The following is a 24,523-nucleotide window of genomic DNA, read 5'->3' as shown; positions in this document are numbered from 1 at the left end:
GGAGCATTGCCTGCAGAATGACACACGACCTGTCAAGACTTCATTCACGCCATTAATAAGCGTCATTAGTGTCTGCTTTGAATACCCCTCTTGCACACTGCAGTCATTTCAACATGTCATAGATTTTAATTTGAGGGTAAAAATAGCTGTGAGGATATTATGCACTCTCCCAGCCAGTCTCTGTAGTCTTCTGATGGGGAGGAAGTTCACAGTGTGACCTTGGATTTTCTCTTTATTGGAATTAGAACCATTACTGTTCTTTAGTGCTGTGGGCCAGCTACTTGCACCCAGGCTGCTACGCTTAGTGCGCTCCTTCCTTTGTCATGTCCATCAACAGCATTCAAAGTCAGAAATTTTAAACCATTAGTTTGTCACAAATGTCGCAGAGGCAATTGACCAGCATCTTATGCAGTCTTATACAAAGTGGGTTAACGGCCCTAAATCATTTCAAAAGCAGAATGCACCCGTGGAACTAATGCCATGGTGACCTACTGAGAAACGTCAACTGCTTATCAAATTTTCCCCACTGCTTTATAATGAGCACCTTCTAAAAGAAGGCGTTGTGATCTAATAGTCAGTTTATCTACTGTTAACTACAAACAGGAAGAAAAAAACATGAAATAAATGTTTTTTGAATGAGTCCTTTTTGAGGAGAGTCAAAATGATGCTATCTGTTTAACATAACTTAAGTTATTAAGTTAATTTAATTTCTGTGCCATCCCACATGGAATTTCAAGACACCACTGGATGTCAAACTGCAAAAATATAACAAGACATCTTCCAGAAACACCGCATACATGGTTTAGTTTCCTTCAAGTAACATGCAAATCTCAACAAATAGTTATAAGAATAGACATTTCTGGGAAATATGTTTTAGATTTTTTGATACCAGTTTCATGTTTGTGTGGTGAATAGCTGTGAAGCTATAACCAGTTAGCTTACCTTTGCACATAGATTGGAAAAAGAATGAAACAGCTACCTTGGCTTTTTCCAAATGTCACATTCATGAAGTTCTTTAACTGCCTAATTGTTTTTACCCATTTTTTTTATGAAGAATCCCATTGTCCTTATAAGTTAAATTGTGTGCAGGTTGATCGTAATTTGCATAGGTAAACACAAAGTCCAGTAAAATGACATGAGACCGTTGGGCCATGTGCACACAAAAATGAAGGAAGTTGAGGAGCAATAGCTACAACAACAGCAAAAACAAGAAAAGGTGAGAGAAGTCAAGAAAATCCAATCAAAAGTCTGAAGAGGGTAGAGCCAGACTTCAAACATAAAAAAGAAAAAAAAATTCAGATGCTAAAAACGTAAAATCATAATTCTTGACAAACTCTTGGCAAATTAAAAAAAAAATAAATAAGGGCGAAGCCTAAATAATAAACTCAAAAATCAAACTGTTCCTTTCAATGTTTAGTACCCAACTCACTCTTGGTGCATCATCCATATTTAAGAAAATCTTTTTTTTTGGGGCCTATAAACAAAAATATGTGATTTACTGTAAAGAGGGCAATATTTACAAAGTGTCCAGTTTCAGTATTGAGTGGTAAAATAGGCTACCAAATCTTAACCAGGCACATAAAGACTATATGTCATTAGCCAACTATTCTTTACTCTCAGTTTTTTTTCTACAAGTAAAATAAATTAAGCCTAATTTTCACTGCACAAAAAATCCTGCTCACATCTGCCTTTTTATTTTAAAGTGTACAATCTGCTCCGATTAGCATTGATGGAAACACAACAACTGGGTGAACATGCTAAAACATCTTTCCAAATTAGTCTGTGCTGAGTTTGAAAGAGAGACTGAGAAGTAACTGCTGTTAAGTTTTCATAGACTTCAGCTTTCTACTGTTTACGCATTTGCTGGCCTGCCCATGATGTCAAATGTGACACCCCAAAAAAACAGTCACACAGAAAGGCATATTCATCTGCTGCAGAGCCGTGTACACAGCTCTACTATACTGGTGGGTTTACTTGCATTTAAAAAAACTCGTATGCACACGCTAATTTTGGTGGAAAAGCGGCAGCTGATAGTGGTAGAAGACTAGGTTTTTCATCTTTCACTTAATAGGTGTACTTGTTCTCAAATAGGCACAATGTTAGCTGAAACCAACAGTTGATGCAACTCTGTCTTCTCATATCAAGATCAGACAAGTCTGCCTTTTAAACCAAAACTGAGTTAGCTCACCCACAGGAGTTATCGTCTTTTTTCTTTTTTTTTTTTTAATCCGATACTCCTAAAGTGACACTTTCTCTTGCCCTCCTTTCAGTGCTGATTAAGTGTTTAGAAAAAAGTGTGTTTGTGTGTATGTGCACCCACATGCCAGTATCTCAGTGTCTAAAAGAGTGTTTTCTTGTTAAAATGTATCCCTGTGTGTGTGTGTGTGTGTGTGTGTGTGTGTGTGTGCACCACTTCAACTCAGTGAGACACGAGGGAATCTCCCACAGGTACTATACATGATGAGTGTGTGTGTGCCTGTGTGTGCGTGAGATAGAGAGAGAGAGACCGTCCCACAGGTACGACAGTGTGTGTATCTCTGTGTGACTGTCCCACAGGTACAGAGAGTGTTTGAGCCTCCTGACAGGCTGTGTCTTTGATCGTTTGGTGAGTCGGTCCTTGTTTGCCTCGCCTGTGTGCGACTGCTGTAGGGGCTAATTAGCCAATGAAAAGACTTAATCACTAGAGCCTGCTGTCAACTGTACACCTTGGCTTGCTTTCAGGAATCTTTAAAAAGGGAGGTTGAAGGGGGGCAGAGAAGTTGATGGTGCAGGAGGAGGAACGAAGAGGGGATTTTTGGATAGGAGGGAACTTAAAAAGAGGTGTTTGTTTCATTTTTTTCCAGGATATGTATCTATGTGCTCAAATGAAATGATTAACATGGAAAATTCTGCAATTAATCACATAGTTTCTCTCAATTTCTTTCACAGTAAAAATGAGAGGGAAGGGAAATGTTATAAAAGGATGAGAGAAAGAATCAAAAAGACAGCCATTAATCCTGATCAGTGACCCATCACAGCTCCATCTTGACAAAGAGAGGAAGAGGAAAAGGAAGGGGAGAGGAGAGGAGGTGATGGGGAAGGACGACTGACACACCATGAACTTCTCCTCTATGTAAAGAGCCAATTAGAGCCAGGAGATGCCTCTCCTGTTGTTCCAGCCAGCTCCAACACAGTGGCCCCCTCTCCTCTAACCCTTCGCTTCACTCACATCAGCAAACTGCCTGTTTGGCCTTAATGCTGTCATGGCTGCTTACCTCTGGCCCCCAGTAAACAAGCATTATATAACACACACAAACCGATGTGTACGTGTGTGCAGGAGTGATGATGGTGATCTGCAAGTGGCTACTAAAATTTACTTTTTATTCACCAACACCCTGTAATTAGAGAGACAGCATCAAGCACAGTGCTGAGTATTTCTACCCTGGATTTAACCCCGCTGTTCAACTCCAAGAGGTTAGGCCTCTGTGTGTGTGTGTGTGTGTGTGTGTGTGTGTGTGTGTTTTAATTGGTTTATGTTGTCAGTAAAGCAGCAGTGTGATCATGTCCTTTCGTACAGATATTTCTGCCCTTCTTGGGCGTCATAGCCAACTGAGGATGTTATTTCTCTCCAAGGCTGTTTATTTCGTCTGATTTATATTTGTGTGATTAATGACCTGGTGAAAAACACAAGCCACTGTTTAGCTAATCATTCTGGTTTTGTTAGGTTGACACTTCTTGCCGGTGTACAGCAAAGCCAAGTTAGCGTACAGTCTACAGATTGATGTTTCTAAAGTGATTTTAAATCGTTGTCCCAGTCCAGGTGTTGGTGTCATGTTGTTGTAGTTTGTTTCCTGTTTTGCTCTGAAAGTCAATCTCCTCATACGTCGTGGTTTGTTTTACATACTACTTTTGTCAGTTTCCCGCCTGTTTATTGACACACCTAGTGCACGTCCAATCTTAAAACGGTGTGCAACGTTTTGCAACAATTTCCATATAAAATGAAATGTCTCCTCAAAATGATGTGAAATGGTGCACAACAGGCTTCGAGGTATGTTTTCTCCTTTTTGGTTGTGTGTTGGAGATCTGCAGCACTTGTAAATAAACTAAAATGTGATAGATCTTTCCTCATCTTACATACAATTTTTGTTTCTATGTCATAATGATAAAAACAAAATGAAATGTTAAGTATAAAGGATATGTTGCAACACATGGTTAATAAAATAAAAGCTATTCAAGTGGTTATCTTAAAGAAAAGCCCCCGAATCCACAGAAACATTAAGAAACTTGCAAAGAGAAACACAGCTACTGAGCAGCTACACTTATTTAGAAATTAAAATCACCTTAGCAGGAAATTAAAAGGCTATTGGCTGTTTAAAAAGAAAGAAGGATGTTTTGAGCTACAAAAAATGGATTTCATAATTCAAAGGTTTCTGAAAATCTTCAAACATGAATTTTTTTCAAAGCAGGAGCACAGAGGGATGAGTAATTTCAGTCAACGTCATGTAACTCAATGACTAAACATCTGTTATAAAAACACCAAGGACCATCAGAACCAATGCAAGATCTAACAACCATTTACACAACAAAAAAGAAAAAATATTTTTGAGAGAAACTACTGTAATACAAAATTGTTTGAGAAATTGTAGCCCAAAACTGCACTTACACAATGCAACCTCACTAGTGGTTAAGAAGAGAGCCTTGACAATGTACAGACTGAATGCAGCCAGGCCAGTGACAGAGGCAGACAAAGGCAAACTTGGCAACCAATACAAGAAAGGTTCTGAATGTAATCTGCATGTTGACGAGACAGACTTCACGTCCTTAAAAAAAACACCAATTAAACTGACTCCTGAGAACAATTGTTATGCAATGTCAGCATCATGCAGTGTACACATCTCTACACTCTGGGCAAAATCATCAAAACAATGAAAAATAATAAAAAATACAGTTACAGCTTGCCTTAACTGAAGGGAAAACCATCACTTGTTACATAAAGTTTGTTCTAAAAAGTGTGTCTCTAAAGTTTCTTGAATGAGTTTAAAATGTAAGTTATTTGTTTTTTTCCAGTTGTAATCAAAACAAGTATTGGTCAATCAAAAGAAAAGTGTTCACAGACTTTTTTGATAATTGCTTAATGGCATGAGTCCCTTAGCCACTAAACACAATTGCTAAATATTTGCTGTCTCCGGTTTCTAAAATGTGTTTGGGACTGTTAGTCTGACAGAAAATGCAACAAAAAAGGTTCTATATACAATATTCAGAGCATTAATATAGCAGGAAGCCACTATTTGTTCTGTGAAGACACAATAGAGTATCGGCCCTGTGACCACAGAGTATGAAATTACGTTACCTTTGTGTGTTGTATTTGCACTTCTCTGCAATTTGTTGTGAAAAGCCATATAGGCTGTGTTACATGTTATTTCATGTCTGTTCCCACTGACTTGGGGTTACCACTGATATTGGGACAACATCATCGTGGAACTGCCCCCCCCCTTTGGTTTCCCCCTTTAGCACTGTTGCTGTTGTTTAGCACTGTTTATGGAGTTTGCACCATCAGCTGATTTTGTTGTGAACTGTGTCCAGACAGTGCATATGCTCTAATTTCCACATGGTTCCCTCTCAGAGATGTCATTTTGGGCTCTTGGAAATTAGGATGGCTTTGGTGTGACCAATCTGACCAATTTCATTGTAAAGCTGATTGTCGGCGATCAGCTGTTGCTGCCTACCCCACCAAAAAAAAAACAAAACAAAAAAAAATGCATTCTAATTCGGTGGGAAACACATTAGGCTAATAATAATAACCTCCAAATCTGAGACAGCAACTATTGGAACTATTTTATGCAATTTTCACCACAAAAATAAGCATCCCAACATGCACTGCAACTTTTTAGAAAAGCTGTCATGAAATCATGCATTTCAGGCCATAACAATCACAAAAACAGCAAAATCCTGTCCCAACTAAGTTTGTTTGTCCTAACTACAGTAACTTTACTTGCAAAACTCAACCTTTGCATTAATTATGTAACTTTAAGTTAAGAATGTAAAATCATTCAGGGGGCACACATTTGTATCACACAAACTGTTGTGTGTGCATTTTGGTAGGATACCATACAAACCATCATATATGGATACATTGCAGCATTGCACATTCGATATTTTGTTGTCCAAATAATCAGTCAAAAAAAAATCAAACCATAACACCTTGACTGGTTAATTAGCAATTAATATAATTGTATATTATGATTAAATTATGGTATTCAGTATTGGCTATGGCTACAGTAATGAAGCCTAACATTTATATGTATCCATAACATTTTATTTGATATACCAAAGAGAGCTAACTCCATGGAGAAGTTTGAGAATGTCAAAGAAAGAAGTCTTTAAGCCTTCAAAAATCTATAACTCCTTGCATAACTAACTGGATGAAAAGAGATAAAAAGGAACCTTTTCCACCGTAGACGTTCTGACTTGTCACAGCAGGAAGATTGAAGATATAAGCCCATTCCATTGAAGTGTACCAGTAAATAAGTGAGTCAGCATGCGCAATAGCAGAGCAAATGTCCATCATGTTGAAAGAAGTCGTAGGGAGTAGTAATAGAAGTAGAGAGAATATAGAGCAAAATGACAACCTCCTGTCCCCAAATGATTACACTATTGATTTTTGAACACCAAAACTCTCACCTTCAACTTTCCAACAGAAGTGCATCTATTTAACAGTGAACCTTGGAAGTAAAGAAAAGGGGGAACGGGATGATGGGATTTGAGGAGAGAAGTAGGGAACCCATTTAGAAAGGCAGACAGATAAGAACAGATGGTATAGAAGAGAGGACTAAGTGGAGAACTAATAGATGGTGTGGGAAAGTGATGAGAAATGAGTTGCAGGCTAAATACCCCCGCCCATTTCCCCACGCTCGTTCTCTCCTTCAGCTCTCCTCTGAATATGTGTGACTGACAGGGATGTTAAGTGCCGTTTGACACCAAAGACGGAGGTGACTATGTGAAGGTAGCTATCTGACTGAGAGGTTTGTGCAGTGTGTGTGTGTGTGTGTGTGTGTGTATGTGCGCCTGTGTGCGTGCGTGTGTCAGGATGGGGTTGTGTAATGAATTAGAGACGCGTGGGTCCGATTAAAATGACTGGTAATTTCTCCGGGGAGATGAGAGCCCAGAGCAGCATGAATCAAACGACTGCCAGGATGACTCACCAACACCATCTCCTGTACCCTCAGACGGCGACGAGGGCTGGACGGAGAGAGGGCAGAGAGATTGGTGAGGGTGCAAGAGAGGGGGATGCACAGATGATGGGGGAGACAGGAAGAGAGCATGCAGGGATCAGTGGTAGAATGTAACTAAGTACATTTACTCAAGTACTGTACTTAAGTACACATTTGAGGCACTTGCACTTTACTTGAATATTTTCTTTCCATGTCACTTTTTTACTTTTACTCCACTTCAGAGGAAAACTGAAGTGTACTTGAACTTTTGATTTCACCACATTTATCTGGACACCTCTGTTACTTTACAGATTTTTGAATAAATGCATTAAGTTTTTCCCTAATTGCCATCAGCGAACAGTTTATACAAATCCAGTGGCAATGATTTGTTGATTAATGAATATATTGATTGATGGAAAATGATTTGCCAATTTGGGGTGTTTTTTATTTTTATTTTTTTAATTAATCTTTAGTTTTTTCATTTTTTTTCTATTGTTTTAAATAACTTTGAGTTTTGGGGGAGTTTTTTTTCTTTCTTGTGTAATAATTTTATTTTGAGTTTTTAGTATTTTTTCCCCAATTTTTAAAATAAATGTACTTTTTTTATTTAAATAATTTAAGGGGTTTTTTTGTGGGGGGGGGGGGGGTCCTTTGTTTGTTGTTGTTTTTTTGTTTGTTTGTTTGTTTTTTAGATATTTCTGCATCTGGTACTTCTACTTTTAATACTTCCAGTACCTTTTCCTACTTAGCCTACTTTTGTTTATGTAAAATTTAAACACAGGGCTTTAACTTGTAACAAAGTATTTTTACAATGTGGTATTATTACTTTTACTTGGGTAAAGGACCTGAATACTTCTTCCACCACTGGCAGGGATACAGGACAAGCGAGGGATGCAGGATTGTGCTGTCCAAGGAAGAAAGAGAGATTGAAAGAGCACTATTAGCGTTTATGAAGAGCAATGGAAAGGGGGGGTGATGAGAGTGAAAGGAAAGGTCTCAAGCATCACTAGTTTCAATCTGTTCTCACCGTTCCCACCCCTATCTCTGGCCTCATTGCAGGTGACAGCAGCATGGCTAAATTACCTCCCGCTGGCACTCAAATTAAACAGGGCATATAGTGAGAGTGAGAGACAGTGAGAAAGGAAGGGACAGAGCAAGAGAGAGGGAATGTGTGTGTGTGTGTGTGTGTGTGTGTGTGTGTGTGTGTGTGTGTGTGTGTGTGTGTGTGTGTGCTCTTATGAAAAGAGTGTCCGTGGTCACATTAATGCAATTTCTCTCTCGATCCCTCCGTTCCCTCAGCCCAGCCCTGGATAATGAGCAGGCGAATACTCTCCCTTCCCCCCCACTGGGCCTACCTGCTATGCACAAAAGGCTCTGAACGCTATTTTTGGAGCCCCTCTTCTCATTTATTTCCTTGAATTGGTGATGATAATGATCATTGTGGCTTGAGGTGCCATATTCAAATTAACTGCCATTCCTCCGGTGCTATCGGCCCAGCATCACCCTGCCTGCAAAACCGTGTCCCCGCGCCTCCTTCGTCTGCTCCCTCCGCTCCTCCCCTACCTCACCTCTCCTGGAAGCAATACAAAGACCATTGAAGCAGCACTGCCTGATATGTTTCCTTGTTGAGCTTATTCAAATCAGGTGTTTGAAAACGAACCTTGTTTGCATTGTAATGTTGCGTGGCGGAGCATCTACAATTGACAATTTACTGATACAGGGCCTGTTAGAGGGGCTAGGTGCCGCGGTGCTGTGAATATGAAATGAATTAGATTCCCCTGCCTGTAGTTATTCAGATCAGAGTGTAACATGATAGCTTACATGAGTGGGTTTGAATGGAGGGCTAACTAAATAAATTTGATTTGGAAAGGGTGTGTTTGGCAGATTGCGCCACTCACCAGGTGCTGCCACGGATAAAGCAAGCAGTTTATTGTACATAATAGGATGCAAGGATCTTTACATATACATGAATTCTATTAGGCATCGCCGGCACTGGAGGGAGGCACAAAGGCATGCAGTGCTCACTGAGAGGAGGTGAGGGAGCTGCTCACATCCATCAGCCTGATAGAGATTTTTATGCGTGAGTCTGTATGTGTGTGTGTGTTTGTGTGTGTGTGTTCTGTTTGAAAAAAAAAAGGCCATCGTGCTGTCACTCTCACTTTGCACTTTTTTAGGAACAAAGAAAATAAAGTGTTTCTGTGAAACACAACACCTGGGGGATACCTGTCACTGCAGAGATTCCTCTTAGTACAAAAACAGGTGTGTGTGTGTGTAGGTGTGTGTGTGTTTGTGTGTGTGCGCACACTTGCTGTCAAGTGTGTGAGTGCAGGTTTAACCTAGGGCTGGTTGAAACCTTGGCTGATATGAAAACTTTTTTTGTCAAAATATTTGTGCAGGCTGCTACAGTACCAGTGGAGTCTTAAATTTTTCAAACAGTTGAAGTTTTCAGAAGAAGTAGAACAGGAATGATTTCTGCAATCTGTGACACTTTCATTGGTTTAGCTTTTTTTTGGGGGGGGGGGCAATATTTGGAACATGAGCATTTGTCCCCCTCAATAAAAACATGAAAATAGCAAAGGAGTTTAATTTTGACTAAATTAAAGACATTTACACCGTAAGTTAATACAGAATTGGCAGAAATTGCTGCATACAAATCAGTTTACTTTTTTTTCTTCTTTCTTTCTTTTCTGTTTTGGAATCTTGATTTTCCTTTCTAGGAGTAAAGAGTGCTGCTCTTGGTGCTCCAGAGGCAAAAGCATTTATTCACTTAGCTGTGCTTACAAACAAATCCAAGTGCAAGGAGGGACTAAACCATTTTACACCCTTTAAGGGATGAGCTGGGCCTCTCAAGCAACGTTCTTATGTATTCATTCATTTGCACCAAATTCGTACATAATCCCACAATCATGACCAAGTAATTTGTGCACAGCCCAAGTATTTTGGAAGTCTACAATAATACGACCAATGCACTGACAAAAGAAAGGAAAGAAGCAATCCTGAAGCAGGCCCTGTAAGGAGGCAGGCTGGGGTGGTGGATAGATCACAAAACACGAAACTCTCAGCCGGGACTTTCCCAAGGAGACTAGTGTTCTGAACCATCTGAACTTTGAGTCATTTTGATGTATGTTGTTGCCATATTTCTTTTCCTAAACCTAACCACAGTAACTTAACTTGCTTTAAACCTAACCTGCGTAGAGCAGCGGACCCAGCACATGGCACTCAAGGCAAGATTACTATCTTTCTTTCCACCACTATCTTTGTAACTTTAAGCTAATTACATAACTTAAGTACATCACATCGTTCATGGGGCGCTAATTCATAGGATATCATATGAACCGTGAGGATATGCTGAATTATGGCACTCGTTTTTTAGAAATTAAAAAGTGCAACAAAACCAAACTTTTAATGTCTTGCTTTTCGAGGACCCCCCCCCCCCCACACACACACACACACACACTTTTTAACGCCCCTGCCTCCATATGTGGGCATCTGTGTGTTATATCTCCTTCAGTCTCACAGCTGCTGTGGGTGATCTGGGCCTGGTCGGGGCTAATGGCTGACTTGTTTTCTGGTCCAGCTGAGCTCTTAATTACATGATTGAGCTTGTTATGGCCTAATTAAAATGGTAAAACACAGGGCAGAGAGAAGGAATGAGTGAAAGAGCAGGGAGAGGGAGTGAGAGCCAGACTAGCAGCACTCAATCCCTCTCTCTCTCCCTCCCCCCCTTTATTAAACTGTTAACCCACGAGGTCCCTATCTCTCCCTCCCGTCTGCCCCTGGCTATTTGGAATGGGCCACGAACTACAGCCATAATCAGCAGGCCTACATTTCAATAACACATTTTATCATTTAACCTCTAGTTATACACATCAAGGTGGCAGAGCGTGCTCCATGTGGGGCTCTGGGGGGGTGGGATTTGTGTTGATAAGAAAGTTAAACACAAAAACAAAATTCTGAGTTATTATTAAAAGCCCGAGGACAGAAAAAATAAAGTTGACTAAGTTTGTATCAGACACTAAGACACAAGAGGGAGGGGAGGAGGGGACAGCGAGAGAATAAGGCGATGAACAATGTTTTTGTTGTTCGGTTTTTGAGAGTATACTTTTGGGTCAATTAACAATAAAGATCAATTGATATCTCCTTATCCTTTCTTCTGTGATTTTTTTCGCCTGCAGTAATGAGATAAATATTTATGAAGGCTGAAAGTCCCCTGCCTCTCCTCCTTGTGTCAAATGCTCAGCATGATCAAAGGCTTAGCCCAAAAAACACACGACGCACTAAAAGCATCAAGGCACTGTTGGCATTGTTTTTCTACTGTCCCACAGCTCAAACATAGAACATCACCCCTCCATCACCACCACCCCTTCCCATCCTCTCCTCCCCATACCCTCCTTTAAGAAGAAAAAAAAAATCCCAGATAGGTTTGGGACCAGTGCACTGTCGCTTTAAGATAAAATATTCTATCTTCTACATCATAATTATCTCCTTAAGGTAGAAATATTAGCATATCCACCAATCTTATTATCTGAGAAATTGGCTCATTAAGTCGGCTGGCTCCCCTTGCGCCCACCTTGTTCTCCATTGTCCATACTTCATCAGTAAGGGAGGCTGCTGAGGGGCATTCTGACTGACAGGAGGCGCACAGAGCTCAGAGCAGGCCTCTGTGGGGACCAGCCCGGGCCAGCACAGGCTGACGGGACAGCGCCTTAATGTTCTGCAAGGGAAGAAGAGGAAGGCATCCTCAGTTATTGGAGAACAAGCTCTCCCTCAAGACCAGGAGAGATGTGACCTGCTCCACTACTGCTTTGTGATCACAGAGTTTATAATTTCATGAAAATTGATCAACACTGCTTGCAGCACCATAAAAGTTGCCGCACATAGTTTGACCTTCCCTGAGTTGTGCTTCACATTTCTGGCTGTGACGGTGTGACCCTGCCTGGGGATGAGGGCTAAACCCTGGACAGAGACAGTGTTCAAAGCCCAATTTATGGTCTTAAAGAGCAAAGCATACATTTGCTTAGTAATCAGAAAGACAGGCTTTCCAAATTACATTTCTCGTGCTATTAGATATTAATGAGATGCTGGAGAATAGCCCTGGCCTCTAATCTGCAGGATTTAATCCCTAGATTGAAACCTGACACCCGTGGAGGCTAATGAAATCATCCTTTTAATCCAGGGAAATGTCCCCCATAAGCCTACAGCTTTAGAGAACCATAGGACGCACGGCGCTCTGTGCAGCGGACAACACAGTGCAGGATAAGTTCGGGCAGAGGCAGGGGATTGAAGATGGAGACGCAGAGCTCTGTACAAGTAGAAGATGTTTGGATAATTTAAAAAATTTGAGACAAACATATCTGAAAAGGCTAGAGGTTGCCAAATTATAGTGTAGCTACAGTGTGATTAAAGATGAGCCAATCTTTTTGACATTTCCCCAGAACAGAGAGATGCTTCTACACAATACATGAGCCCCCTCTCCCTCCCCGACTCGCCTCTGTCTGTCTGCCTTTCTGTCTGCCTCTCTCTCTCTGTGGCTGCACAGGATTGAGTTGTTAATTAGAATCGTGGCCAGGCCAAATGAATTCAGACCTTCTTCCTTCTGTAATGGTGCTGCAGACCCCAAGCTGTGGGCTTTAATTCTCCTCTCATCAGTCTGATGGAAAAATCACCTCACTGCCATTCAGCGCTGCCACTCATTAACCAAGCCAGGAAAAGGTGATCGGCACAATGGACAATTTTATTATGTTTTTTTTTCATGTCTTTTTCCCTTTGATGGCATGCATATGCATATGAATCATTCTGTAACCCAAAAATGTGTGCACACAGTATGTGTGACAAGAAAAAATTACATATGTACAAAATCGCATGACGTTTTTCTTCCTTTTTTTCACACCAAGAGAAAAAAATGGTCTGAATTAGCATAGCAATTATATATAAGAGAATTAAATGTGGTGATGAACAAAGTGGGATCCATATAGGCAACTACCTAAAATTGTGTGTCTGTGCTGTATATGTGTGTGTGTGTGTGTGTGTGTGTGTGTGTGTGTGTATGTGTGTGTGTGTGTCCAAGTGCCTAAATACTTATGAGGGTGCGGCTGTATTGACAGGCCATGTGTGAGGCATGAGGGTCGAGTTGCGATATGCTTAACAGCCAATTTACAAAGGTCAGGTGAGCGGGATCAAACGGGTGGGAAGATCACACCTCACACTCCTAAATGAGAAACAATCATCCCTCCAAAGGTCACCCAGACACAACCACGGATTAGAATAATAGAGCAGGCCTTGTGCTCCTCTTTCCTCTCATTCTCACCGGGCTCGCCACCCTTCTCCTCTCCACAGGGGGTATGGAGGAGATGGAACCAGACACCTCTCTTCTTTTATTTCAGTATTCTGCTTCCTCATACTTATTTGATGAAGTAGTCACAGTGAGCACCTGTGTGTCTATGTATCAACATGAGAAAATGACTTAAATTTGAGTTATAAAATGTGTTTTTAAAAAAATGTAATAAAATAAAAGGATGCAATTAATATAAAATACAAAAAAATAATAACAAAATAATCTAAAATATATCATGGAATTTTCTATTGGTTTCCTTTTTTTCTCAAACTGTATATTTTTTAACATTTTTTTTAATTAACTTTTGTTAAACGGCTGATTGATTTCAATCTAGCATATCATTTAAAGATTTAGCCCATTACACAACATAGATGAGCTCTGCATATAGCTCTGCAGATTTGATTTTTCTTGCTCCACCACTATCATCAGACATCAGAAAAATGTACACACACACACACACACACACACACACACACACACACACACACACACACACACACACACACTTATATATTGTTCATAGCAAGGCTTTGGCTTTGACTCACATAGTGCACACAAAATGAAAATGAAGCAAAAATGCACACATAGCATCTTTATGGTGAAATTATGTGTGGTTGTGTGTTTTCTTAAAAAGAGTTAAAGCAAAACAACAAAAACTGTTATTCTTCTGTTGTTTTAAAAAAAACTTACAATAAAATATTTCTTTAATATGATTTAACTCCTTATTAATAAAAATGATTTAAATCTGACATTTCAGACAAATTGTAAGTGTAGTTGGTACATGAGAAGGAGAAACAGCTGCAGCTGCAGCATCGTAAAGGCTGCAAGGAGATGTTGTAAAGCAACAACAGGGGGCAGTGTTGGGTCATACTAAACACCCAGCTCTCTGTCCACCACTCTCTCTCTCTCTCTCTCTCTTTCTCTCTCTGTCTCTCTTTCTCTCTCTGGCCAAAGTCCAGTCTAACCACCTCTCAGGATTAATTACACTTTTTCAATTAATGTTCTAATGAGAGCTGCTGGTGCAGAAGTCTGATAAGGCAGTTAGGGAGTGAATGAGACACACACACACACACACACACACACACACACACACACACACAGACAAGACAGACAGAGATGTACCAACTGCAATGATTGATGGGACATAACAGAAGCTGATGGAGTTGATACAGTGTGGACAGTAGCAGGGATCAGCTTGACCCAAACTGCAGATGGACACACATGCATCAAACATGCAAAGCTCACAAATGGGATAGTATACAAAAACACACAAGCAGGGTATTGTGATGAGGATTACTGTCTTTGGTGACACAAACCCACACATGTGCAAACTGGGTTTCCATGGTAATGAGCTCAACTGGTGCAGAAGGGCACCTCACACACACACGAACTTTGCCGGCATGCACCAGGGGACCTGTCAAGTTTAAATTAGTGCCGTTGATGTGTCACAAGATGCCCCTGAAGGTCATTAATTGGTCAGTGATTGGAGGTTGGCATGTCATTTATATGAAGATAATTTGCATAAGGCAAAGTATCTTCCCCTCAAAAGCATTTTAAAGATTCTATATGTTGAAGCCCACACTTCTTCTTCTTCTTCTTCCTCTTCTCCTCCCTGTGAGACCGTCTGCGTCGAGCTTTGTATGAAGATGTGCATTCCTTTTCTTTATCTGCAGTCGATGTCATAAATATAATAAATTCAGTCGTTTTTATCTGAATGTATTGCTTCAAGGCCTCATACCAGCAATCCAATATAATGACTCATTGTTGAAAGTATTTTCATCCAAATGAAAACATCTACAACATTTTGAATATGCATGACTATCCTGTCAAATACAATACACTCATATTATCATTTTAAAATAAGTTGCGGGAAGAATAAGTACATGTTGAATGGATGGCAATAAAAATCAATGGAGATGTGATGAATCTTAAACGGGGGCCCCAATGTTTAAGAACTAGGACCAGACTGAAGGTCAAGGGGGGATCCCAGACTTTTTCGATGACATCCTTTTGAAAATGTGAAGGCTTGAATATTCTTAGAGGACAAAGGAGAAGATATGGCATGTGTGTGTGTAAGTGTGTGTGTTTGAGAGAGAGAAAGAGCGCAGAAATATAGTTTTTAATTTAAAAAAACGCCGAATGTGATTCTTACCCTCACTAATCAGAGCAAACCATTACATTACATTTTACACTTTTAAAGATAATAAGAATTAATAGTGTCTTGTCTGTATATGCATTAGTCCATATGTGCATTAGTTAGGAGTTTGTTAAATTAGAACACCATTTTCTCTCATGTACTTACACAGTCTCCACCAAAGGAGAGTATGAAAGTACGAGTGTGAGAGATTGCTTTTACTCTGCGCTGCTGCTGCTCTCTCTCTCCAACACACACACACACACACACACACTCACACTTATTCACTCACTTTCTTTCTCCCTCTGTTTCATTCTCTTTCTCTCTTCCACTCTCTCTCTCCGTCTCATTGCCCCATAACCACAGAGAGATGAGTTCAAGCCACCATTAAAGCGTTAAAAATTTAAATATAAAAAAAAAAATCTTAACGCTCTTTTTAATTAAAAAGGATCCTAATAATCCACATCATATTATACGTCGCAGATTCATCGGTCAATTTAATAACAGTGAGGCTTTTGGATCTTAATATCTCTGCTACCAGGTTTCCTTCATAACTGAGAGCCTGTGTTAATTACAGCAGAGCCTAATGGTGGGGAATATTCAGGGCCTCTCCATGTTTTGATAAATGGCTTTCCACTAAGATTTATTCCTAATTATCTCATTTGTCTTTCTCCATTACTTTTTATAGCTTAAATTTATGAAGTCATTAAGACGTTAGTGGGCCTGATAATGATTAGGAGAAGGAATTGTATGAAAGTGAATTATATGAAAATGATTATGGCTAAAGGAGTGTTTAAAATGAGGGCTGCGGAAGCCTGGACTTGTGTGTGTGTGTGTGTGTTTGAGGGTATGTGTGCATGAGGGCTTTGTTTGAAGGTGGTGCCCCCCACCCCCCCACCCCACCCTGCCAACACCACCCTCCCTCCTGTCCTGCCCAGCTGATGCTACCACCTTACACCAGTGGAAATAAGCATGATGAAACATCTTTGTCACTCTCTTCATCCCTCTGTGTCTCTCCTCCCTGCTGGCCCCCATCAGCTCATATCTCTGCTCCATCTATCTGTCTGCTCTGACTCTGTTAACGCAGGGGCAATGTTCTCTCCGAGTAATGAGAGATGATCTTTCTCTCTCTGTCTCTGGCTCTCTAACACACTCCCACACCTACACACACACACACACACACACACACACACACACACACACACAGATGAAGAAGTTTTTCTTCCACTGCATTTGGCTTTTGTTTAATTTCATTTGCCTTGGAAGATAATGAAACATATAAATACAGAGGCCCACGTGTGCATTTGCAGTTTTGAAGTTATGACCATTTTATGGTGCAAGAGCTCCCTGGCACTGTCACCGCATTCTAATCTGTTTGATGAAAGCTTTTTTAGCCTCAGCAGTCCTCTCTGCCACCACATTGCATGGTCTAAAATTGCTAAATGAATTTGTATCTATAACAGATGCCAAAATACACCTTAAATACACCTTTTTTTTTGGCAGATGTGCTGAGTTTCCCCTCTTGTCATCTCTCCTTGTCTCTCAGCAGTCTGCTCCCCACCCTCCTGCATCTTTTCTCCCCTCTTCTCCCCACCCTGGCAGGCTGTGTGCCAGAGATCATAAGAGGCAGTGCAAGCCCCTGCTTAATGAATTAATTATTTGATTATTTAATCACCCAGATGAAGAGCGTCTTTAACACTGGTGTTAATTAGCCAACATCTGGGCCAGTCAGCGGGCCAGGCAGCCACACAGAAACACGGAGAAGAATAGCAACACACACTCTGACTCTTCAACGCTTTTTGGTGTCACGCTCTTCGTCTTTTTACCAATCACTCCTTTGTCAAAATAACCACTGTTAAAATAACTTAAAAAAAAAAGAAGATGAAAATTCACATTGCATTTGCCCCTTTGATTTAATTCTGTCATCAAACATGCTTAGCTTCCAAAATTAAAGTTCATTTCTTCCTCCCTGATATTCTCTCACCTTTACTTAACTCACCTAATGCAATGCTGCCTCTCGCCATTGGGAGGAGCAATGTCTTTTCTTTTGACCTCATAGGACACACTCTTTGACTCTGCTCTGAAACAGAGTTGCCACACAGCTGTCCACAGTATGATCCCTGATAATGCATGCAAGTGGTGTGCACTGTTTGTGACAACAACAACAATACAATTCTGCAGCTGATTAGAATGTACAAGTCATGTTTTGTATTCTGTATGGATTTCCATAATTGGAATTCATATGTAAAGCAAACCTGAAGATCACGCATGTCTGTCTTTCTCTTTCTTCTTTTCAATCTTCTGTGTGTGTTCAGGAAGACTGAGGCAAAAGAAGAAAAGGGCGGCGATGAATGAAGTGAAGGAGGGATACGATATTTGTGACTCTCTAGCCTGATTAAGACCACTCCAGTCTGGGTGGTGCTACTTCACACCAGCGGCAGTGGCCTTCAGTGCAAGAGGGGAGGACTGGAGAGGTGTGTGTGTGTGTGTGTGTGTGTGTGTGTGTATGAAAGAGAGGGAGATTGTGTGTGTGCATGGAGAAGTGGAGGAGGGTAGAAGAAGGGATTCCCTTTAATTGCAATCATTCTGGCAGCACTGCAGGGATCTACATGCCATGCATACAATTAGAGGAGGAGAGGAAGAGGAAGAGGAAGAGGAGAGGAGAGGAGAGGAAAGGATGCTACTGGTCCTACTTTCCTCATATATACAGACAGAGTTGAAGATGTACATCTGAATGATGCTTATTGCAGTTCCTTCATGTGCAGTATTAGCTGGGACGCGTTATTTGATCTTGATTACATATGTGTACACTGTTGTATCAGTGCTGTGTTCACAGCAGCATCTCGATTTGTGTGTGTGTTTGTATACATGCTTTCCGTGTGCTGCTAGGTTAATTGAGACACACAGCTCATCTCTGCCCTGATGAGGGTCAGAGCACAGAGGCAGATCTGCATCACATTAATCTAACCCCAATTTATGCTGCCACACACTGTCAGTCCCAACCCTGCCCCCCAATCACACACACACGCACACACACACACACACACACACACACACACACTTGTATGCACTCACACACACCCATTAATTTAGCCCCAATTTGTGTTGTCTTCAGCTGCTGTGATGCATGGCACACACACTCTTTATTCACAATGCATACAGCAACAACTCACACACCAAAAACAGACTCATAAAGACAGCTCATGCAGTGCTGATGTCATTTACTTTTGATTTCCTCTTCTGCGTGATCTCCTGGGTAAAGTGTACAATCAAATCAACTACAGGAGGCAGAAATCTCCAAAATCCTGATATCTGATATCTTCTCCCATGTAATCTCCTAGGTGAGTTGCAAAATCAAATCAACTATAGAAGGCAAAAATCTCCAAATATCTACCTTTCTGGTACACACTTTTCCTAGACACACACATACGCACACAATATCTCACATCTTTGTGGCCTCTATTATTCCTGCATAAGTTCCTCGCAGAATGCCGGCCTGACAGAAGCTAAACCCTGCAGCACCCAGAGAAGGAAAGGCAAATTAACCAGCTTCACTCTAACACTGAGGGACCATTAAAGTCGAAACGCCTGATCTCCCTGGCCGGTTTTTCCTCTCCATCCTCTCCCTCGTTCCTCTCTCGTTTCCTCACTCTCCAGCTGGAAAGGTTAACCGTGAGAGGCTCTCAGAGACACTCCAGCAGACACACAAGTGATCTTTCCTTTAATTGGCTTCTCCACTCCCCTTCTCCTCCTCTCTTTTCCCTAGCAGGTCAGCATCGTCAACTGTAGGGCCCAACAGAGGCAACACACACACTCCGACACTGAAGCAGTCAGGCTGAACTGAGGACTTGATGCATTGGGCAAGGACTGTGTGTGTGTGTGTGTATGTGTGTGTGTGTGTGTGTGTGTGCATGTCTGTGTCTGTGCACCTTTAAATATCTCCATCCGACCAGTCAATCTGTCGTTAGTAGTACAGGAGTAGCAGTGCTGTGTAATTGAGCTATCTGGCTCCACAACCTCCATGATGTCCTCATCCATGAAGCAGCTGACACCAAAGCTCGGCCCCTCACTGTCACACAGACAGGGCACACAGGAAATTCATAAGGAGAACACTGACAGGTGAAGAGCCATTATCAGCCAGCCATCATCAGCCTGTTTTTTTTTTTAAACAGCGGTGAAACCTAAAAAGCCTTGCTTTCTCCTTAAAGAGTATTTTACAAAATGAAAATGTTGCTTTTGGAGTTGAAAATCAAGGTATGCAATTGTCATATAGACATTAGGCTCTGTCAGAATGATGAAAGAGATGCACGTATTCTGGCTGAATAAATGCTTTTGTTTTAGAACTGGATTTGAGGCCAAGCCAAACTCTTGCCACTGAAAATCCAATCCTATAACTTCTCATCACATCTGGAAAAAATACTTAATTGTGTTCCTCTAAACTCTATCTGGCAGCTAGCAGATCTAGATAGGAGAAAGAGAATCACAGTGTGAAATGAGCTGCACGCTACGCTGACTTACCCGGGGTTGCCTAGAATCAGAGCAAGATGACTAGACAAGGCTGTTCACAGGTTTGCACCCTGGACTCGTCTACCCAGACCATTCTGCTTCATCTCGCTCTACCTTGCTGCAGCTATTATCCACAGCAACCAGTGTGTGAGAGGACATCATTACCAGCTGTCTGCAGGGCTGCCTCCTGCCCCTATCTCTGCAGACACCATCCTATCTAACGGTCCCTTCCGAGGAGAACCAAAACAGGGCCGGCAACTGAGAACAATTTCATTCCCACCTGCCACAGAAACAGATAGGACACAGAGATAGCTGCAGCCTGCTGGTGGCTTTCTAGCCTCCGTTAAGGTGATAATGGAGTGAGGCTCATGACTCATCAAGTCAGAAGTTCAGATGCTCAGTTCCCATCTCAGCTGCAAGACTTACTGAGATCTGTTTCATCTCAGCAGTGTGGTTTAAATAGGGCAGATCAGACAGTCTGAAGCCACTGGATGTTAGAGTGCATTTATGAGGATGGACATTTTCATCTAATTTCCTAAAAAACTTACTGACCGTTTCACACCTGGCATTAAAATGTGTGTTGGGTGATCAAATTGAAATCTCACAGTGCTTGACCAGATTAGAGTACTGCAAAAAGCACCCGAAACACAATGAGGGCAGTTTGTGATCCAATCAGCCAAACCACCAACACAACTGTACATGCAATTGTGTTTTCAGTCCACTAACAACAACTGTGTGGGCAGAAATACGTAATTCCACGTAGCTCATATAAACTAGCAAAGGTAGTAGCCATAGATAGTTAGTTAGCGAAACATATAGCAAGAAAGCAGAAAAAATGCTTAGGAATCTTGAAGACACTCATGGATGGAGTCAAGATGAGACCAAGCTTTCAGTGTGGTCCAACGAAAGTATACAAGCACAACTATGCAATTCCTACAGCAATCAAGCCACTTAAGAAGCAATGGCTAAGTAAATAGTTGAGAACCAAGGTGAATAATATTTGGTTGTTTGAGCTGGGGTGAGCGATCGCATCTCAGAATCAATCAGAATCAGAAATACTTTATTGATCCCCGAGGGGAAATTGCCTTTAGTTACAGATGCTCCCATTCTAAAGTCTTAAAAGAAGTAGGAAAGTGTAGAATATATCAATAAAATTTAAAAATAAGTACTAGTATAAAATAAATATATCTAAACACTAAAGTATGATATAAATGTACATTTTTTTCTTGTTACTACCGTGTAATAAATATAACAACAGATTAACATTTGAATATAGCATAATACACATGGATGTAGTTATTGCACTGGATTATTGCACATCAAAGTAGTTATTGCACATTATTAAGAGTCCACAGTAGACTAAATGAGTCAGAGTGTCTGACATTCAGACACTGGAGACACTGTGGTGGACACTGGAGATGCACATTAATACCAAGTGTAAATGTAATCAGGTTAAATCATATCTAGATATGAGATGCATTTTAATGCAAGGTGTAAAGGGGGACACCTTTTCACTTACTCCTTGCAATGGCTACCCATGCAGGTAGTTTTCTCCTTACAAATACTATTGAAAACATGTTGGCATGCTTACATTTGCCAATGAGTAAAAAGCATGTGAGGCTCTTTAGTTTTGTGTTATATTCAAGAAAAAAATCACCTTATGATGGTGCTAGATTAAAAGTTAAGGGATCACCAAAATGAATGCAGTTCATCCTGAGGGGAACATGGATGTGTAAACCAAATTTCACAGCAATCCATCCTAGAATTGTTAAGATGTTTTACTTAAAAGAACAATTGTGAATCTTGTGGTTGCTTGGAGGATCAAGTCAGAGGGATCTCCAATGTCATTGGGATAAGTCATCTAGGATGCATGAATGTATGTGCAGAATGTTATGCCCAGTGGTGTAGTGGAGAAAAAATGGGGTCTGCCCACCTCTTTCTCTGGCCAATTTCAGTAGTAAAAAAACAGTAGAATATATAGGTGAGTATACCCAATTCATCTTTGTTAACCTAACCATCTACTGAGTAGTAGCCTAAATCCACCTCTTCAATTATTTGTTGTGTCGGTCTTTTACCTTGAACTATTTCACAGGGTAAGTGGAAAGTTTGACTGGCTCGCCATGCTAAAGGAAACTTCAGAGTTTTCACCAAAGTCATTAGGGTTCATCCTAGTCATTAGGGTTCATCCGTACCGTGATAGCCTGTACCAAATGTCATGCCAATCCACCCAGTGGTTGTTGGGATATTTCAGTTTGGATGAAACTGGTGGAACTACAGGAAAACTAATCCCTAGAGCCATATCAGCCAGCTTCACTAGACACCACTAAACTGTTTTTTTGTGCTTGAGGTGAACTGATCCTTTAAGAGCCAGGGTTCTGTAAACATCAGTGACCTGTAAGTTATGAAGGCCGTTATATAAACTACATGTAGGAAACTGCAGCAGTAAAACGTTAACAGTAAACGATTTCAAGTTTATTTTTCTCATACGAATGAAAATGCATATGAGAGGTTTGTGATCTCGCCTTGGAAAACAGTGATTGTCACTGTGGTGCTTTTGATGGAGCGCTGTGATGTGCTGCAGTCTGACTGTGTTTGAAAGCCATCTTTTCTCCGGGGTGGACATGTGACAGCAGGTGGGCAACAACACAAGAGCAACAGGCTGCTAAAAGGAAATGGGCTTTGAGGTTGTCATGGTAATGACAGCGTTGTGACCCAAACAGTCTCTGGGCTATTACTCCAACCTATGCTGCTGCCCGTCCCCTGACCCCCCTCCTCCTCCTCCCTTCACACTCATCGTGGTGTGGGTGCTCGCATTGAGGTCAACTGGACCAGATCTTTTTTTGAATTTCTGCCATCGCACCCACCCACCACGCTGTAAGTGTGCCCTTTTTTCTTTTGATTCACACACACGCAGACACACACAGACAATAGTTCATTGCGCTCTGTCTGACACAGGACAGGAAATAAGTGTTTATGTGGACGAGGCGCCCCTTCCTGTGCGTTCCCGGAGGGCCACCACCCCCCTAATCCAGGCTCAATGCGCGCTTCTGGATTTCACCATACCTCAAAAACACTAACTCTGGATATAATTCTCTCTGAAAGCTTTCTTTCTCTTCACTTCATGCTTCTCTCACACTTGATTTTTCTCATTCTCTCTTTTAATCCTCCCTGTGTCACTCCCACCCTCCTCCTCTCTGCTTTTACTGGCTGCGGAAAACAATGGAGTTTTGTTGGTGGGTTTTACCTTTATTGGCACCTTCGCATCCATTTTTTCTCCAGATGACCCAATAAATGTGTTCACATTAGGCTTTTCAACTGGCAGCACAGGCCTCCATTTCTGCAGTAGGTCATTGGTAAAGTAGACAGAACTGTGTGTATCGAAGCCAAACAGAGACGCAGCAGAAATTGGAGAGGCTGTTTAGACCTGTGAGATGTTGACTTGTTACCGTTGCAGTTTGTGTGTGTGTGTGTGTGTGTGTGTGTGTGTGTGTGTGTGTGTGTGTGTGTGTGTGTATGTGTGAGGACAAGGCTCTGGTCTGTGCTCCCTGTTTGCTTAAGGTGGCATGAGTCAGCTTGACTCAAAAACAGGAGCCTGTTTTCGTGTGGCCTGCCAACTGCCTGTCTGACATTTAGCTAGCTTTCTCTCTCACACATTCACACACACACACAAACACACAGTTTCTCACACAGACACACTCACTTAGCCACAAGTCAACATTGCTCTGTGGAGCAAAACTGCCCCTTGGCTCTCTGTCGACCAAACGCTCATTTTCTGAGCTCATGTTTCCACCAAAAGTAATAACAAGTAAATAAATTCTGTTTAGATTCACATTTTTCGGATGGAATCAGGATTTTCAAGCATTAAAGTAGAGAGTATGGTCAGATTGAGACTTACCAAAGGTGTGAGGTGTAATCTAGGTGGCTGGATGCTGGGAATGGGTAAACAGTTGTGATGGTAAAACTTGTTGAAGGCACATTTGGTGGCTTAGGCAGGGTGGGAGAGAGCTGAAAGTTTAGCTGATGTGGGGGTCTGGGCTCAGGGAGGATATGTATGTGTTGGGGGGGAGAGTCTTCCCATCTGCTCCTCCCCAGTGCCCCTCCGAGCCACGTTGCTGCGGTTTGAGCAGCCAGAGGGGTTTGGCTGAAGGCCAGAAGTTGCATAAGCGTGCCCTTAAAGCAGTGGGGTGCCATGCCTTCTCCCCTCTCTGTCTCTTTCTTCTCTTTAGTTTTTATCACCTTGGCTTTTAATCTCTTCCTGTTGGTACATTTCTGGCTCTAGCCATTCCCTTTCATCTTTTCACTCTGTCCATGATAATCCAATTCATCCCTGTCAGATGGAGTGTCCATGCATCTCCATCA

General features: G+C 41.4%; 1 long non-coding RNA gene across 1 annotated transcript in view; it reads right to left on the bottom strand.

The window, feature by feature from the left end:
- The window catches only part of LOC148190154 (uncharacterized), a 38,306-nt gene extending 14,155 nt beyond the window's left edge, over window positions 1-24,151 (bottom strand). Inside the window, exons 1-2 of the long non-coding RNA XR_015778111.1 lie at window positions 24,060-24,151; window positions 11,761-11,904 (exon numbers count right to left, since the gene is read on the bottom strand). This is a non-coding gene — a long non-coding RNA (uncharacterized LOC148190154). The remainder of the gene's footprint in view (window positions 1-11,760; window positions 11,905-24,059) is intronic.
- Between the last annotated feature and the right edge of the window lie 372 nt (window positions 24,152-24,523).

This window comes from Plectropomus leopardus, chromosome 2 (assembly GCF_026936395.1).
Source record: "Plectropomus leopardus strain MGB_pleo_1.0 chromosome 2, ASM2693639v1, whole genome shotgun sequence".
Taxonomy (NCBI): domain Eukaryota; kingdom Metazoa; phylum Chordata; class Actinopteri; order Perciformes; family Serranidae; genus Plectropomus; species Plectropomus leopardus.
Note: the sequence above shows the minus strand (reverse complement) of the source record. Positions and strands in the feature narration are given on the sequence as shown.